The 18,029-nt window shown below is 36.5% G+C and overlaps 1 long non-coding RNA gene across 1 annotated transcript in view; it reads right to left on the bottom strand.

The window, feature by feature from the left end:
• Positions 1 to 1,836: 1,836 nt before the first annotated feature.
• LOC133658895 (uncharacterized) overlaps positions 1,837 to 18,029 on the bottom strand; it is a 174,220-nt gene continuing 158,027 nt past the window's right edge. Inside the window, exon 3 of the long non-coding RNA XR_009827563.1 lies at positions 1,837 to 2,281. This is a non-coding gene — a long non-coding RNA (uncharacterized LOC133658895). The remainder of the gene's footprint in view (positions 2,282 to 18,029) is intronic.

An 18,029-nucleotide genomic window follows, 5' to 3' on the forward strand; every position in this document is an offset into this window, starting at 1 on the left:
TGAAAACAGCAAAAGCACCTGAGGTGGAGACTCTTTGACTAGTTTTTCTGCAGTACTTAAAACAGTGCTCCTGTCACATATATAGGATCTTTGACTGGAGCTTTTGGAGCACATCTTTGAAAACAGCAAAAGCACCTGCGGTTGAGACTCTTTGACTAGTTTTTCTGCAGTACTTAAAACAGTGCTCCTGTCACATATATAGGATCTTTGACTGGAGCTTTAGCTATTGGTCCTTGAAAACCGCAGAGCGCTGCTGGTACAGAGGATCTTTGACTGTAACTTTTGGCGCACATCTTTAAAAACAGCAAAAGCACCTGAGGTGGAGACTCTTTGACTAGTTTTTCTGCAGTACTTAAAACAGTGCTCTTGTCACATATATAGGATCTTTGACTCTAGCTTTTGGAGCACATCTTTGAAAACAGCAAAAGCACCTGCGGTTGGGACTCTTTGACTAGTTTTTCTGCAGTACTTAAAACAGTGCTCCTGTCACATATATAGGATCTTTGACTGGAGCTTTAGCTATTGGTCCTTGAAAACCGCAGAGCGCTGCTGGTACAGAGGATCTTTGACTGTAACTTTTGGCGCACATCTTTAAAAACAGCAAAAGCACCTGAGGTGGAAACTCTTTGACTAGTTTTTTTGCAGTACTTAAAACAGTGCTCCTGTCACATATATAGGATCTTTGACTGTAACTTTTGGCGCACATCTTTAAAAACAGCAAAAACACCTGAGGTGGAGACTCTGACTAGTTTTTCTGCAGTACTTAAAACAGTGCTCCTGTCGCATATATAGGATCTTTGACTGGAGATTTAGCTGTTGGTTCTTGAAAACAGCAGAGCGCTGCTGTCACAGAGGATCTTTGACTGTAACTTTTAGAGCATAACATATTTGAAAACAGCAAAAGCACCTGAAAGGGAGACTTTTTGACTAGTTTTTCTGCAGTACTTAAAACAGTGCTCTTGTCACATATATAGGATCTTTGACTGGAGCTTTGGCTGTTGGTCCTTGAAAACAGCAGAGCGGCGCTGTCGCAGAGGATCTTTGACTGTAACTTTTGGCGCACATCTTTAAAAACAGCAAAAGCACCTGAGGTGGAGACTCTGACTAGTTTTTCTGCAGTACTTAAAACAGTGCTTCTGTCGCATATATAGGATCTTTGACTGGAGCTTTAGCTGTTGGTCCTTGAAAACAGCAGAGCGCTGCTGTCACAGAGGATCTTTGACTGTAACTTTTAGAGCATAACATATTTGAAAACAGCAAAAGCACCTGAGGTGGAGACTCTTTGACTAGTTTTTCTGCAGTACTTAAAACAGTGCTCCTGTCACATATATAGGATCTTTGACTGGAGCTTTAGCTGTTGGTCCTTGAAAACAGCAGAGCGCTCCTGTCACAGAGGATCTTTGACTGTAACTTTTGGCGCACATCTTTAAAAACAGCAAAAGCACCTGAGGTGGAGACTCTTTGACTAGTTTTTTTGCAGTACTTAAAACAGTGCTCCTGTCACATATAGAGGATCTTTGACTCTAGCTTTTGGAGCACATCTTTGAAAACAGCAAAAGCACCTGAGGTGGAGACTCTTTCACTAGTTTTTTTGCAGTACTTAAAACAGTGCTCCTGTCACATATATAGGATCTTTGACTGGAGCTTTAGCTGTAGGTCCTTGAAAACAGCAGAGCGCTCCTGTTTCAGAGGATCTTTGACTATATCGTGAACATACTGTATTTTAATCAGACTCCATGACTATATATAAGTCATTTGGTGAGATAAAAAGGGCAACAAATACACAAATATGGCATGTTTGACTAAAACAAATCCAGGACAGGACAATCTCATCAGTACAGGTTTATTTGTGACGACATTAAAACCAAACACCACATTACATTGTATCGTATGCATGTTCGAAATAAACTGAAACTGAACTGAACCATGGTTGTTTCCAGCAAGCGAGTGGTCAGCTTTGCTTCAGCAGCACGATCAATACTGGAGGCTTCGGCTTAGAGAGTCCACTCCAATATTTACGTGCTGCTACAGTGAAGTGACCTGATGCTGAAGGTACTGTCAGCGTCTTTCTCGTTTGCGGCAGATGGAGGAAATCATCCCGGAGACGGGCGAGCAGATCGAGCTTTACTGTGGCAGCACAGCATGGCCTGCATCTCAGTGTAACCCACAAACCATTCCGTGCTGCTACGGCATCGCCACAACATCATCATCATCATCAACTACATCCATTAGTGCATGTGTTGACAACACGCTGCACACGTCCACTCAGACTTTGCAAAGCCTGAAACACACAATGGACAAACAGTCAAGCAACTGGAGACAAAATACCTTAAATTCCCTCTAAAGTTGCACAAAACACAAAATGTCTGCAAGAAGGATCCGCCTCAACAAGGTGAGAAGAAAAGACTGTACAGTGGTGCATTAAAAGTTGTATACATTATTGTAACCAATCATTGTTTTTATTGGGGCAGGGCAATAAGCCTAAAAACTAAATCTCAGATTTTGTTGACAAAAGAAAAAAAAGTCTATTTACGATTTTCCCCTACTTCCTAAATAAACCAATGAATACAAATGATGGAGATAAACTAGATGAAGAAATTCCTGAAGGAATTGCGTGTGAACGCTCCAATGCTGAAGTTGAACTTCAAAATGACTAATTGTTGAAGTACAGCACACAATTCCTGAACAGGTTGAATATTTGGAAGTTGGAACGGTTTGAATCGGATAAAAAAAATGTGGGAGTTGTGGAACTTTGAAGAATGTCCCATTGATTTCAATGGGAATTTCCCCCCAAAATTGGGAATTTCGGGAAAAGCGGGATTTTTTTCCTTTTCTTTTTAAATGGTAAACAACTTTGAATATTCTGAATGGGTTGAAATCAGGCATGTCCGATAATAGACTGCCGATATTATCGGCCGATAAATGCTTTAAAATGTAATATCGGAAATGATCGGTATCGGTTTCAAAAAGTAAAATGTATGACTTTTTAAAACGCCGCTGTGTACACGGACGTAGGGAGAAGTACAGAGCGCCAATAAACCTTAAAGGAACTGCCTTTACGTGCCGGTCCAATCACATAATATCTACTGCTTTTCACACACACAAGTGAATGCAATGCATACTTGGTCAACAGCCATACAGGTCACACTGAGGGTGTCCGTATAAACAACTTTAACACTGTTACAAATATGCGCCACACTGTGAGCCCACACCAAACAAGAATGACAAACACATTTCGGGAGAACATCCGCACCGTAACACAACATAACAAATACCCAGAACCCCTTGCAGCACTAACTCTTCCGGGACGCTACAATATACACCCCCCCCCCCGCTCACCTCAACCTCCTCATGCTCTCTCAGGGAGAGCATGTCCCAAATTCCAAGCTGCTGTTTTGAGGCATGTTAAAAAAAATAATGCACTTTGTGACTTCAATAATAAATATGGCAGTGCCATGTTGGCATTTTTTTCCCCCCCATAACTTGAGTTGATCTATTTTGGAAAACCTTGTTACATTGTTTAATGCATCCAGCGGAGCATCACAACAAAATTAGGCATAATAATGTGTTAATTCCACGACTGTATGTATCGGTATCGTTTGATATCGGAATCGGTAATTAAGAGTTGGACAATATCGGAATATCGGCAAAAAAACCATTATCGGACATCTCTAATTACCATAGTAACTAGTATATCATGTAAAAACGCAGATTCCAACCATTGAAATACTTTGTATAATTCAAGACTTACGGTCATTTGAAAACATCACTGCACATCATAATGGCAGCTACAGTTTTGATATTAAAGATCTAAAAAATAATAATTTGGTAATGTGCGGCCTTTTCATTACTTTGGAACAAACATCTCCCTCTCGTTAGCATCAGCCACGTTTTGCTATGCTGGTCAATCTCCGCTCAGGAAGTAATAAAGGAAGCTCCTGGGGCAAATGACAGATTTTTTACATTGAAATCGTCTGCCACAAAAAAAAAAAGTCACATTTTTTGATGAAATTGATATATTGCCCAGGCGTAGTTTTAACCTTACAGTGGTTAACTTCTTTTTACACTTGCAGGAGGGCAACAGAAGGCACGCTAGAGACACATGCCACTTTTACATTGATTTGTTTTAATGAATTACTATGGAACCTGTTGATGTTGCCTTTTTTGGCTAACTCACTGACTCATGTCAACATAAGTGGAATCAAAATGAGCCATTGCCTGCACATTTACCCATGATTTTTGCCAGAGATTTAAAGAAAATGGGCAAAAATAAAGGATTTTTGGTGTTATCATATTCCCACATCTTCTGTTCTCGTGACAATCTTATCCAACTAGTAGGGTTGTGAATCTTTGGGCACCACACGATTCGATTCAGAATCAATATTCTTTAATAACACTGGGTGCTAATTCTATGATTAACTACATTCCTCCATAAAATAGATAAACAGCTCTGATAAATGTGTATTACTTAAAAGAAAAGTGGTTGTGCTCAACAAAATGCTACCTAAACATTTAATAAAAGTCAAATACAAATAAGGCAACAAGAGAAATAAATCTGTACAGCAGATTTGGGCTTTTATATAGGATTTTCCTGAAAAAAAACGTAGTTTAAAAAAAAAAATCAATTAAAAATAGTTACAAATAAAAATTGCGATTAATTCGAAAATGTATTCTTTTCAGTGTTTCCCATAAACTGCCAAGATACCTGTGGCGGCGGGGGCGTGGCTATGGGCGTGGTCACTGTGACACCATCGAGTAATTTGCATAATTTACTACAATGATTTGATTTTCTCTAAAAAGGCTCAAAAAATTCATACTTACTAATGAATAATAACAGTTTTGTTTTAAACGTCCATCCATCCATCCATTTTACAATATAATTACAACACTTTATGTACATATTTATATACAGATTTGAACCATAAGTTATTCACTGACATATATTTATTAATTGTGGTTCTTACAAAAAATATATCTTATAAAATATACAAGCTAAAATGTCTCAAAGCTCTGCCCCTTTAATTAGTGCATACTAAATAATTTAACTTTAGCCTACTACTACAACCATATTATTTACCAGCAACATAAAGTGAAACAGAGGCAGAGGTGTCCTGCCACAGTCAGTAACAAATAAACAGAAAACAGTAGTGGTGGTAGATAGACACAGAGCTTCATCAAACATCTGATCCACTGAACAAAGAGCTCCAAAAATCTTGAACTTTAGACTGCCATCAGTTTTACTCCCTACACTTAACCATGTGTTTCCTACTGCCTGCAGACTTTGCACCCTTTGTTATATACACATGTTGTGTTTCTAATATAAATACATTTAATAAAGTCAAATACAAATAAGGCAACAAGAGAAGTATCCTACACTTCTCTTTTGTAAAGTAAATCTGAACAGCCGATATGGGCATCTACATCAACTATATGATTTGCCTGAGAAGCTGGAGAGGACAAAAATAAAATAAAATAAAATAAAAAAATGTATTTTTATTTGTGGCGGACGTAATTCTTTCGTGGCGGGCCGCCACAAATAAATGAATGTGTGGGAAACCCTGCTTTTACACCCCTGCCAACTACTAAAATGCTTTCATACATGCGCTTATCTTTAATCCAATAGTTTACGATCTAAAAAACAAACACTAAATTACTGAAGTTGGTCAGCTGTTGTGCAATCCACGTCAATACTGCTGGCTTTTATTTTGAAGCTTACTTTGAACTGCACAGGAAGCGATTGTGTGCCCTTATTTATATTGTAGCAATTATTGCTCCTGTTTAGGGGACCGAATTCTGTCGTCACGACAAATTCACATAAAATCAAACAATGCCATATATCCACACCTTGGTGACGTCACGTCCGTTTACAGACTTGGCACCGGCTCAAGCATTTGGCGGGGAAACCCGCAGTCAAGCACTTTGAGCGGACTCAGTCGGACTGCCTCTCGATAATGTTGCAATATTCCATTTCAACAAACCAAAGCTCAATTTTTCAAAATGCGCTAGCTCAATGCTAATTTACATTGGATTTGCCATAGACGTGCTGCTGATTGTCCATGGCAATTTCAACACCTCTCAATTTGGTAATGAAACTACATCTAAGATACAGGTTACAATTAAACATATGTTGTGTAATGCAGTGGTCCTTTTTCTAACTGCGGACCGGTCAACGCTTGAAAATTTGTCTCACGGACCGGGGGGATTTTTAAAAAATTGTTTTTGTCATAAAAAAATACAATCATGGTGCTTACGGACTGTATCCCTGCAGACGGTATTGATCTATATCAGGGGTGACCAACGCGGTGCCCGCGGGCACCAGGTAGCCCGTAAGGACCAGATGAGTAGCCCGCTGGCCTGTTCTAAAAAATAGCTCAAATAGCAGCACTTACCAGTGAGCTGCCTCTATTTTTTAAATTTTATTTATTCACTAGCAAGCTGTTCTCGCTTTGCTCGACGACATTTTTAATTCTAAGAGAGACAAAACTCAAATAGGATTTGAAAATCCAAGAAAATATTTTAAAGACTTGGTCTTCACTTGTTTAAATAAATTCATTAATTTTTTTACTTTGCTTCTTATAACTTTCAGAGAAAAAATACAACCTTAAAAATGATTTTAGGATTTTTAAACACATATACCTTTTTACCTTTTAAATTCCTTCCTCTTCTTTCCTGACAATTTAAATCAATGTTCAAGTAAATTAATTGTTTTTATTGTAAAGAATAATAAACCAATTTTAATTTAATTTTTCATTTTAGCTTCTGTCTTTTCGATGAAAAATATTTGTGAAATATTTCTTCAAACTTATTATGATTAAAATAAAAAAAAAATATTCTGGCAAATCTAGAAAATCTGTAGAATCAAATTGAAATCTTATTTCAAAGTCTTTTGAATTTCTTTTAAAATGTTTGTTCTGGAAAATCTAGAAGAAATAATGATTTGTCTTTGTTAGAAATATAGCTTGGTCCAATTTGTTGTATATTCTAACAAAGTGTAGATTGGATTTTAACCTATTTAAAACATGTCATCAAAATTGTAAAATTAATCTTAATCAGGAAAAATTACTAATGATGTTCCATAAATTTTTTTTTTTTAATTTTTCAAAAAGATTCGAATTAGCTAGTTTTTCTCTTCTTTTTTTCGGTTGAATTTTGAATTTTAAAGAGTCGAAATTGAAGATAAACTATGTTTCAAAATTTAATTGTCATTTTTTTCGTGTTTTCTCCTCTTTTAAACCGTTCAATTAAGTGTAAATATAATTAATTATTAATAATAACATAGAGTTAAAGGTAAATTGAGCAAATTGGCTATTTCCGGCAATTTATTTAAGTGTGTATCAAACTGGTAGCCCTTCGCATTAATCAGTACCCAAGAAGTAGCTCTTGGTTTCAAAAAGGTTGGTGACCCCTGATCTATATTGATATATAATGTAGGAACCAGAAATATTAATAACAGAAAAAACAACCCTTTTGTGTGAATGAGTGTAAATATGGGAGAGGGAGGTTTTTGGGGTTGGTGCACTAATTGTAAGTGTATCTTGTGTTTTTTATGTTGATTTAATAAGAAAAATATATATATATATATTTTTTACATTCTTGTGCGGCCCGGTACCAATCGATTGTGGTGGTTGGGGACCACTGAGTACAATACTTTCAATATAAACACTCAAAAGAAAATACTGGCCCATTCAACTTCATGGCAAAGACTACTTCTTAACAGACCGTGGCCTATACACTACTGCCATTTAGCGTCTTGGAAATCCAACTGCATGCAAAGTCTATGTATTACAGTAGAGTACATAAAATGAGACACAGAAGTGTAAGAAAACGATAGCTGGACAGCACAGCTCAGTGGAAAGTGTTCAATTAAAAACAAACAATTGCTTTTTAAACAATGAAAATGTATAAACAAACAAAAGTACCAACAATTGGTACCGTTGTCTACAGGTATCTATTCAAATGTGCTTAGCGATAATGGTGACAACACACATGCTGACATAAACGGGAACATTTTTCATAAAAAAATGCTACCTATGGGTTTTAAATGCTGACGTTGGCCGAAGCGGGTGCTTTTTAGTAATGCAATTAAAAACGGACCAGGACTTGATGAGTTAGATCAGTGGTCCCCAACCACCGGGCCGCGGACCGGTAACCGATTGGTACCAGGCCGCACAAGAAATTAAAAAAAAAAAATATATATATTTTTATTAAATTAAAGTTAAAGTTAAAGTACCAATGATTGTCACACACACTAGATGTGGTGAAATTTGTCCTCTGCATTTGACCCATCCTCTTGTTCACCCCCTGGGAGGTGAGGGGAGCAGTGGGCAGCAGCGGTGCCGCGCCCGGGAATCATTTTGGTGATTTAACCCCCAATTCCAACCCTTGATGCTGAGTGCCAAGCAGGGAGGTAATGGGTCCCATTTTTTTTAATAGTCTTTGGTATGACTCGGCCGGGGTTTGAACTCACAACCTACCGATCTCAGGGCGGACACTCTAACCACTAGGCCACTAATCAACATAAAAAACACAATATATGGATTATATATCAATATAGATCAGGGGTCACCAACCTTTTTGAAACCAAGAGCTACTTCTTGGGTACTAAATAATGCGAAGGGCTACCAGTTTGATACACACTTAAAAAAATTGCCAGAAATAGCCAATTTGCTCAATTTACCTTTAACTCTGTTATTATTAATAATTATTGATATTTACACTTAATTTAACTGTTTAAAAGAGGAGAAAACACGAAAAAAATGACAATTACATTTTGAAACATAGTTTATCTTTAATTTCGACTCTTTAAAATTCAAAATTCAACCAAAAAAAGAAGAGAAAAACTTTTAAAAAAAATAATGGAACATCATTAGTAATTTTTCCTGATTAAGATTAATTTTAGAATTTTGATGAAATGTTTTAAATAAGTTTAAAATCCCATCAACACTTTGTTAGAATATATAACAAATTGGACCAAGCTATATTTCTAACAAAGACAAATCATTATTTCTTCTAGATTTTCCAGAACAAAAATTTTAAAAGAAATTCAAAAGACTTTGAAATAAGATTTAAATTTGATTCTACAGATTTTCTAGATTTGCCAGAATTTTTTTTTTTGAATTTTAATCATAAGTTTGAAGAAATATTTCACAAATATTCTTCATCGAAAAAACAGAAGCTAAAATGAAGAATTAAATTACAATTTATTTATTATTCTTTACAATAAAAAAAAAAAATGTACTTGAACATTGATTTAAATTGTCAGGAAAGAAGAGGAAGGAATTTAAAAGGTATATGTGTTTAAAAATCCTAAAATCATTTTTAATGTTGTATTTTTTCTCTAAAATTGTCTTTCTGAAAGTTATAAGAAGCAAAGTAAAATAGAGGCAGCTCACTGGTAAGTGCTGCTATTTGAGCTATTTTTAGAACAGGCCAGCGGGCTACTCATCTGGTCCTTACGGGCTACCTGGTGCCCGCGGGCACCGCGTTGGTGACCCCTGATATAGATCAATACAGTCTGCAGGGATACAGTCCGTAAGCACACATGGTTGTATTTCTTTATGAAAAAAAAACACAAACCCCCCCCCCGGTCCGTGGGACAAATTTTCAACAGCTACAAAAAGGTTGGGGACCACTGAGTTGGATGATTGATTGAGACTTTCATTAGTAGATTGCACAAAACAGTACATATACCGTACAATTGACCACTAAATGGTAACACCCGAATACGTTTTTCAACTTGTTTAAGTCGGGGTCCACGTTAATCAATTTATGGTAAATGGGTTCCAATACATTCTGATTGTTTTAAAACTGCCTGGATAGTTAATACATTTTACGATGAACAGTTTGACACCGGACCTGATAACTTGACTTGACATGATTTTCCGTAGAGAACAGGTGTGCAGAAGATTGGATAGATTTAAAAAACACACACACAAAAAAAACAACTATGTATCGTCCTTCAGTATGACGCATAACGTAAACAGGAAGTGGCATTTTAATAATTGATAAGATTCATTAAAATGCAAAGCCACAGCTCCAAAGTTGGTGTGGTGGAGCAAACACTCTTGATTTATTCACAAAGAACTTTAAACAAAGTGAATATGAAAAAAATAAAAAATTAATAGGTGCCTGGTACTTTCTGCAGTTTGGTTGAAAAATGTCTCCGGCCACCATTGGAGAAAATGTTGTGTAAAGGGTTGTCATTTCATACAAACGCATCAAAGTCACGTGAAGGAAAACAAGTTGGTGCTAATCTTCTAGTGGCTCGGACGGTTATCCTTACCAGCGGAGTCTCAATGGACATGACATCATGCTCTTAAATGGGGCTGATGGACAAAGCCTCATAGCAGCATCCATTCTCAGCCATCCTCTCACACACACACACACACACACACACACGCACGCACACACACACTCTACTGTTTGACACGGAATATCACGGAAATTGAAATAGAAGTGACTGAAATGCTGTCATCGTAGGGGAGAAAAGAGCATTTGTCTGGGGAAATAACTACAAATGTGCGCTACATTCGTTAACCGTAGGGGTGTAACGGTACACAAAAAATCTCGGTTCGGTACCGTACCTCGGTTTAGAGGTCACGGTTCGGTTCATTTTCGGTAGAGTAAGAAAACAACAAAATATAAATGTTTTGGTTATTTATTTACCAAATTTGTAAACAATGGCGTTCTCCTTTTAACATTGGGAACACTATAATAATTCTGCCCACGTTAATCAACATTAAACCGCCTCAAGTTGTTGCTCAGACTAAATAAAATGACAAAACTTTTCTTCCATTTATAAAAAGTGCAACATTAAACAGTTTCAAGTCAACTCATCATGCTTAATTTATTACAGCATTTGGGAAGCCTGTAGTTGATTTTTATTATGTAAATGATATGTTTTTTTTTTTATCAACATGTGATAGCAGGGACCCTGCCATTCAAAACTAGGCTGCTGCATTACTAATGATTATGTAACTATAGCTGAAAAAATAGTACAATAGCAATAGGAGAGACTATTCATCCCTGAACACCATGGAGTTCATGTAGGCTTTATGATGCACTTACATTATTATATCAACTATCAGAGACAGAAACTCTTCTTTTAACATAATGTCCTTTTTTGCTGCTTCAACACAGTACTGACAGAGACAGGCAGAAGGAAGCGGAGCAGTTTGTTAAGACTTTAGCTTAGGCGGCTACTTTATATGTTCGTGTGGAAACTCGTTCGGTACACCTCCGAACCGAACCCCCCCATACCGAAACGGTTCAATACAAATACACGTACCGTTACACCCCGAGTTAACCGTGTTACAAAAAAAGATCAATTAGACCAGGGGTGTCCAAACTTTTTCCACTGAGGGCCGCACACTGAAAAATCAAAGCAAGCTGGGGCCATTTTGATATTTTTTTTATTTTAAAAAACAATACAATATATGTATACAAAATATACATTAAGGCCTCCACTCAGGCTTGATCCCGGGGACCCCAAAGGGTTTTGGTCCAAAAAATATTTAAAATATGTCATTATTCAGTATTATTATCTCTAGATCAACATTAGGTCTATCTGTCAATATAAAGTTTTTAAAGATTTAAGTCGTATGCTCTTTTTGTCAAAGAAAACCCTGTTTTTTTTCATGGAAAAAACACAAAATATGCAATATTTTCACCCAATAAAATTTTTAAGAGGAATATTTTCAGATTGTATAATAATTGGAGCCTTAAAAAGGTCAATAACTCAGAACACCATTGATTTTAATTCATTATTATTTTTTGAGCAATGACACTTAAAAACAAATCACACAAAAATTATTGGGGAACCAAAAGGGTCCTACTCATTAAAGTGTTAAAAAATAAATTATAAATTTTTTTTACTGTTTATTTTTAACACAGTAATCTCGATCCGTCAATTATACGTTGTATTGTTGTTTATGTTTTTTGTTTGTTCGCTTTAGGCCCTTCTTTTAAATAAAAAAAAAAAAAAAAAAGCTAGATTTTTTATATGGCAAACACAAAATATGCAACATTTTCCCAAAAAAATATCTCAAAGTGCAATATTTAATGTGACGTATTTGGAGCCTTGGATAGGTCAATAATTCATAATAACATTGATTTTGATTCATTATTATTTTTTAAAGAAAGAAACAGCCTGCATGGCAACTTTGTGTTATTAGAGTAAACATTGCAACATTTTCTTGTTACATCTCACCTGTTTGGTCTTTCATACCACTTTTTATGTTTTTAATCGTATTTTAAAATGGGCCGTGGGGCCATTAAAAAATGACCTGCGGGACGCACTTTGGACACCCCTGAATTAGACTGATACATAATGTTGGATATAGAGAACATACAAACCCTTTATTTATTGAGTCAAAATATTAAAGTTCGATGATTTGGTAAAATTGCAAACAGCTAAAATGATGTACAAAGCAAACTATAACGTGCTACCAAAGAACGTAAAACAATTCTTCTCAACTAAAGAGGAGAATTATAACCTTAGAGGAAAATCTAATTTAAAACATTTGTATGTACGTACAACACTTAAAACCATTAGCATATCAGTATGTGGAATTAAACATTGTACTGATATGATCCAGTTTAAGAGGTTGTTCACATTAATAGTGCTTACAAAGTACAAAGAATTATGAGAATTACTTTCAACCTTATTGAAAATAAGATATCCTTCATCTCAGTATGTTAATAATGACTGAATTGATTAATTACATATTACAAAACTGTTGTATGTACTAATTCACAGGTGTCATTCTATTATAAAAAGGTCGGAAAATGATGTATATATTTGTAAACGCTCTGAAGTGGGAAAGGGGTAGGATTAAATAAGCTTTGCTTCTTCCTACTCCTTTTCGGACATGATGTAAAGTGAAATGATATGATGTATTATGCTGTAAGTGTGTTCATGTTCGAAATAAACTAAAGAGAGAAAGAAAGAAAAGAAATGAATCATCTTTACGGGGACGAAAATGTTGAAACTAGGGCTGCAACTAACGATTAATTTGATAATCGATTAATCTGTCGATTATTACTTCGATTAATAATCGGATAAAAGAGACAAACTACATTTATATCCTTTCCAGTATTTTATTGAAAAAAAAAAAACAGCATACTGGCACCATACTTATTTTGATTATTGTTTCTCAGCTGTTTATACATGTTGCAGTTTATAAATAGATAGATAGATAGTACTTTATTGATTCCTTCAGGAGAGTTCCCTCAGGAAAATTTAAATAAAGGTTTATAAAAAAATATATATATATAAAAAAAATTCCTCTGCGCATGTGCATAGCATAGAGCAGGGGTCGGCAACCCGCGGCTCTAGAGCCGCATGCGGCTCTTTAGCGCCGCCCTAGTGGCTCTCTGAAGCTTTTTCAAAAATGTATGAAAAATGGAAAAAGATGAGGGGAAAAAATATATATTTTTTGTTTTAATATGGTTACTGTAGGAGGACAAACATGACACAAACCTCCCTAATTGTTATAAAGCACACTGTTTGTATTAAACATGCTTAACTGATTCGAGTATTTGGCGAGCGCCGTTTTGTCCTACTAATTTTGGCGGTCCTTGAACTCACCTTAGTTTGTTTACAATGTATAACTTTCTCCGACTTTCTAGGACGTGTTTTATGCCACTTCTTTTTCTATCTCATTTTGTCCGCCAAACTTTTAACGTTGTGCGTGAATACACAAAGGTGAGTTTTGTTGATGTTATTGACTTGTGTGGAGTGCTAATCAGACATATTTGGTCACTGCATGACTGCAAGCTAATCGATGCTAACATGCTATTTAGCCTAGCTGTATGTACATATTGCATCATTATGCCTCATTTGTAGCTATATTTGAGCTCATTTAGTTTCCTTTAAGTCATCTTAATTCAATGTATATCTCATGACACACTATCTGTTTGTATTATGGCTTCTAATTTGTTGCGGCTCCAGACAGATTTGTTTTTGTATTTTTGGTCCAATGTGGCTCTTTCAACATTTTGGGTTGCCGACCCCTGGCATAGAGCCAACGAATCGATGACTAAATTAATCGCCAACTATTTTTATAATCGATTAGTTGTTGCAGCCCTAGTTGAAACGCTAACTAAGTCTGTGAACAAACTATAAACATGTCTTCCGATGCCAGGAATTGTAGCGTCTTAAACATCGCTATTAAGTTCCCGATAACGTGACAACTGCTAATGCTAGTATAATAATACAAGCGTTAAGGCAGGGGTCGGCAACCCAAAATGTTGAAAGAGCCATGTTGGAGCCTATCTATATTATTTCTTTATTAATTGTGTTGACAATGAAATCAAATAATGCCAATGATGATGTTGATGAATTATTGGACGTTTTAGATGAATCATGATTGACTGATTGTTTTCAGCTGCTCGCGCTCCTCCTGGTGAGCCACTTCCTCCTCCTGTGATTAACAAGACAGGACAGCTGGGGGCTCCCTTTGTCCGGCTATCATGTTGAAGGAGTGAGGAGTGAAACAGTTTATTTACCGCCAAATAAGTTATTTTGATTATGTTGAAGTCAACCACGGAGAATATTTTTTGTTTGTGAAAATAAATGATGACCATTTGGAATCTAGAAATATCTCCGCAAGTGCTTGTTAAAGAATTTAGTGAGTCATAGACCTCCTCCTCAGGACTACTCTGCTATCTTTATTTTTATTTTCTCGAACCTTTTGAACGCAAGAGTAGCCGTAACAAGCCATATTGGACCAAAAATACAAAAAAAAAAAATCCTTCTGGAGCAGCAAATAATTAAAAGCCTTATATAAGTCTTATTATGAAGGCAACACATACGTAAGTGTCTATATTACCTATTAACTATCAAAACGACTATGTTTCGCAGGCTGACGCAAATCTTTGTTGGTAGAAATGTTGAAATGTAATATTTATTCTACCAATTTTTGTAACATTGGAAAACATTAGTAAAACGGAGGCTTCTCAGAGGGTGAGATAACTCCTGGAAATGACTGGCTTAGAATGGCCAAAGGTATAAATGTGAGTGTCCAAGTTAAAGGAAACGGCAGGCTGTCTTCTTCTAGTGGATTTATTACAATCTTTGGCAAGCTGGGTAACGTTTGCTGTGGTCTGGAACAACATGGCACACAAACAACTATCAGAAATGCAGCCAATATTGCATACAGATAATGTGTCATGAGACATACGAATATGAATTAAATACAGCGAGGACATAAGTAAAGGAAATTAAATGAACTCAAATATAACTACAAATGAGTCATAATGATGCAATATGTACATACAGCTAGCCTAAATAGCATGTTAGCATTGATTAGCTTGCGGTCATGCAGTGACCAAATATGCCTGATTAGCACTTCACACAAGTCAATAACATCAACAAAGCTCGCCTTTGTGCATTCACGCACAGCATAAAAAGTTTGTCGGACAAAATGAGACAAAGAAGGCATAAAACACGTCTTTCTGTGGCAGCGAAAGTTGCACATGTAAACAAACTACGGTGCGTTCAAGTTCAAGGACCGCCGAAATTAGTAGGACAAAACGGTGCTCATCAAATCCTCTCATCAGTGAAGCATGAATAATATAAACAGTGGGATTTCTAACAATTAGGAAGGTTTGTGTCATGTTTGGTCTCTTACAGAAACAGTATTAAAACAAAAATTATAATTTTTTTCCCACCATATTTTCCATTTTCATACATTTTTGAAAAAGCTCCAGGGAGCCACAATGGCTCCCTGGACACAGCTCAGTGTAAAAAGTTCAATTAAAAAAAAACCTCAATTGTTTTTAAACAATTAAAATGTATAAACGAACATGGAAATATGAGGCTATAAAACGAAGGTACCGAACAACGTTACAGAAAACTGCTTTGACATAGTAACAACTAGTGACTTTATGACGTTACGATTTACAACACAAATAATCTTGAGTACCTCTCAACACTGGTTACCTTGCGTAAAACACAGAGGCAACTTTTGAGCACTTTGCAATTTTTTTTTAAAGATACCGTATACCGCCATTTGGACTAAAAATGCCGCGGTATCAGTCTTGGTCCATACCGCCCAGCACGAGTGAGTTGTGAGATTTTCATCCCTACAAAATATGGTTTTACGTAAATCGATACATGATAATATCAACCTAATTCAGTCAGTGCCTTAAAAGTAACGAATTGTACTGAATTTGGTACCCATTTCTAATTGTGTTACTAAATTATTTTGCTTTGGCTTAATGCTTAAAAACAACTTTTCTAACGTGCAGGTACCTGTTTTTGTGAGATCTGCATAAGACCTGGAAATGTGAAATCAAACCAGGGAGGCCTGATGGACATATTTTGCCTTAGTCAAAACAGACTAACTCCATATAAGTTTACTCTAAGAGCTTTTTCACGAGTCTAGCATTTTTATTCAGTTGTACTCAATAAGTTCTTTATTTTTCCTCTATCCTCTTGTTGTGGGGCAGACTGGCTCAAACATGCACATGAATGCTCAAAATCGTCGCTGTTACCGTTTCCAATGCAAAGTGGTGTATGGTTCCAAGTTATATTTGTCAGTAGACTCCATATGAAGGCCAGAAAAACCACAACATGGCAGACGGGTTGCAGACACAGTTGAAGGGAGCTTGGAGTGAAGGAAGACTTTGGCAAGCCAAATAAGAACGCCCACAAAAGACTCATTCTGAGGAGACCGTCAGAAAGCGGCTTGAAGATGGCAGGTAAAACATAATCTATGCAACATTCAGAGCAGGGGTGTCAAAGTCATTTTAGATGGGGGGGGGGGGCACAAAAATCTACTCCCAAGTGGGCCGGACTGGTAAAATCACAGTACGATTATTTAAAAATAAAAACAAACTTCTGATTATTTACCATGTTTAAAAATAGAACAAGCACATTCTGAAAATGTACAAATCCTGTTTTTTTTACACTTACATGTTGCGGTTAATAGTATTCTATCTCTATTTGTCGTTATTTATATTCTCTGAATAAATTATGTGATAATATTTATCAGTCAACTCATTGGTGTTAATTGTCAATCTATCAAGATAAAAAAAATGGTATCAAAATGATAGTACAGTATGTTATTTACGTAGTTTGATCATTTCCCTCGACTAATGTACTAACATGTGGGTTATTTTGTACATACCGTATTTTTCGGGAAGAATTACTATCGCGACATCCGGTGGACACATTTAGAACAGCTGTTTCTTTCAGTCAGATATTTCAGGTTAATTTTTATACTTCGCAAACTCATCCCTCGGGCCGTACGTTTGACACTTCTGATTTAGACCAATGCACCACAATTACAAGTTATGTAGACCACATGAATGTAGAAACATGTTTTAAAGGCCTACTGAAACCCACTACTACCGACCACGCAGTCTGATAGTTTATACATCAATGATCTCAGTGGCCTAGTGGTTAGAGATCGGTAGGTTGGAGTTCAAATCCCACATACCAAAGACTATAAAAATGGGACCCATAACCTCCCTGCTTGGCACTCAGCAACATAGGGTTGGAGTTGGGGGTTAAATCACCAAAATGATTCCCGGGCGCGGCGCCGCTGCTGCCCACTGCTCCCCAAGGGGATGGGACAAATGCAGAGGACAAATTTCACCACATCTAGTGTGTGTGTGACAATCATTGGTACTTTAATCTTTATGAAATCTTAACATTGCAACACATGCCAATACGGCCGGGTTAGATTAGTAAAGTGCAATTTTAAATTTCCCGCGAAATATTCTGCTGAAAACGTCTCGGTATGATGACGTTTGCGCGTGACGTCACGGATTGTAGCGGACATATTGGGACACCATTGTGGTCAGCTATTAAGTCGTCTGTTTTCATCGCAAAATTCCACAGTATTCTGGACATCTGTGTTGGTGAATCTTTTGCAATTTGTTTAATGAACAATGAAGACAGCAAAGAAAGCTGTAGGTGGGAAGCGGTGTATTAGCGGCCGGCTGCAGCAACACAACCAGGAGGACTTTGATTTGGATAGTAGACGCGCTACCGTGAGTACAGTTTTGGCTTCCCAACATTT

The sequence above is a fragment of the Entelurus aequoreus genome, linkage group LG10 (genome assembly GCF_033978785.1).
Source record: "Entelurus aequoreus isolate RoL-2023_Sb linkage group LG10, RoL_Eaeq_v1.1, whole genome shotgun sequence".
Classification (NCBI taxonomy): domain Eukaryota; kingdom Metazoa; phylum Chordata; class Actinopteri; order Syngnathiformes; family Syngnathidae; genus Entelurus; species Entelurus aequoreus.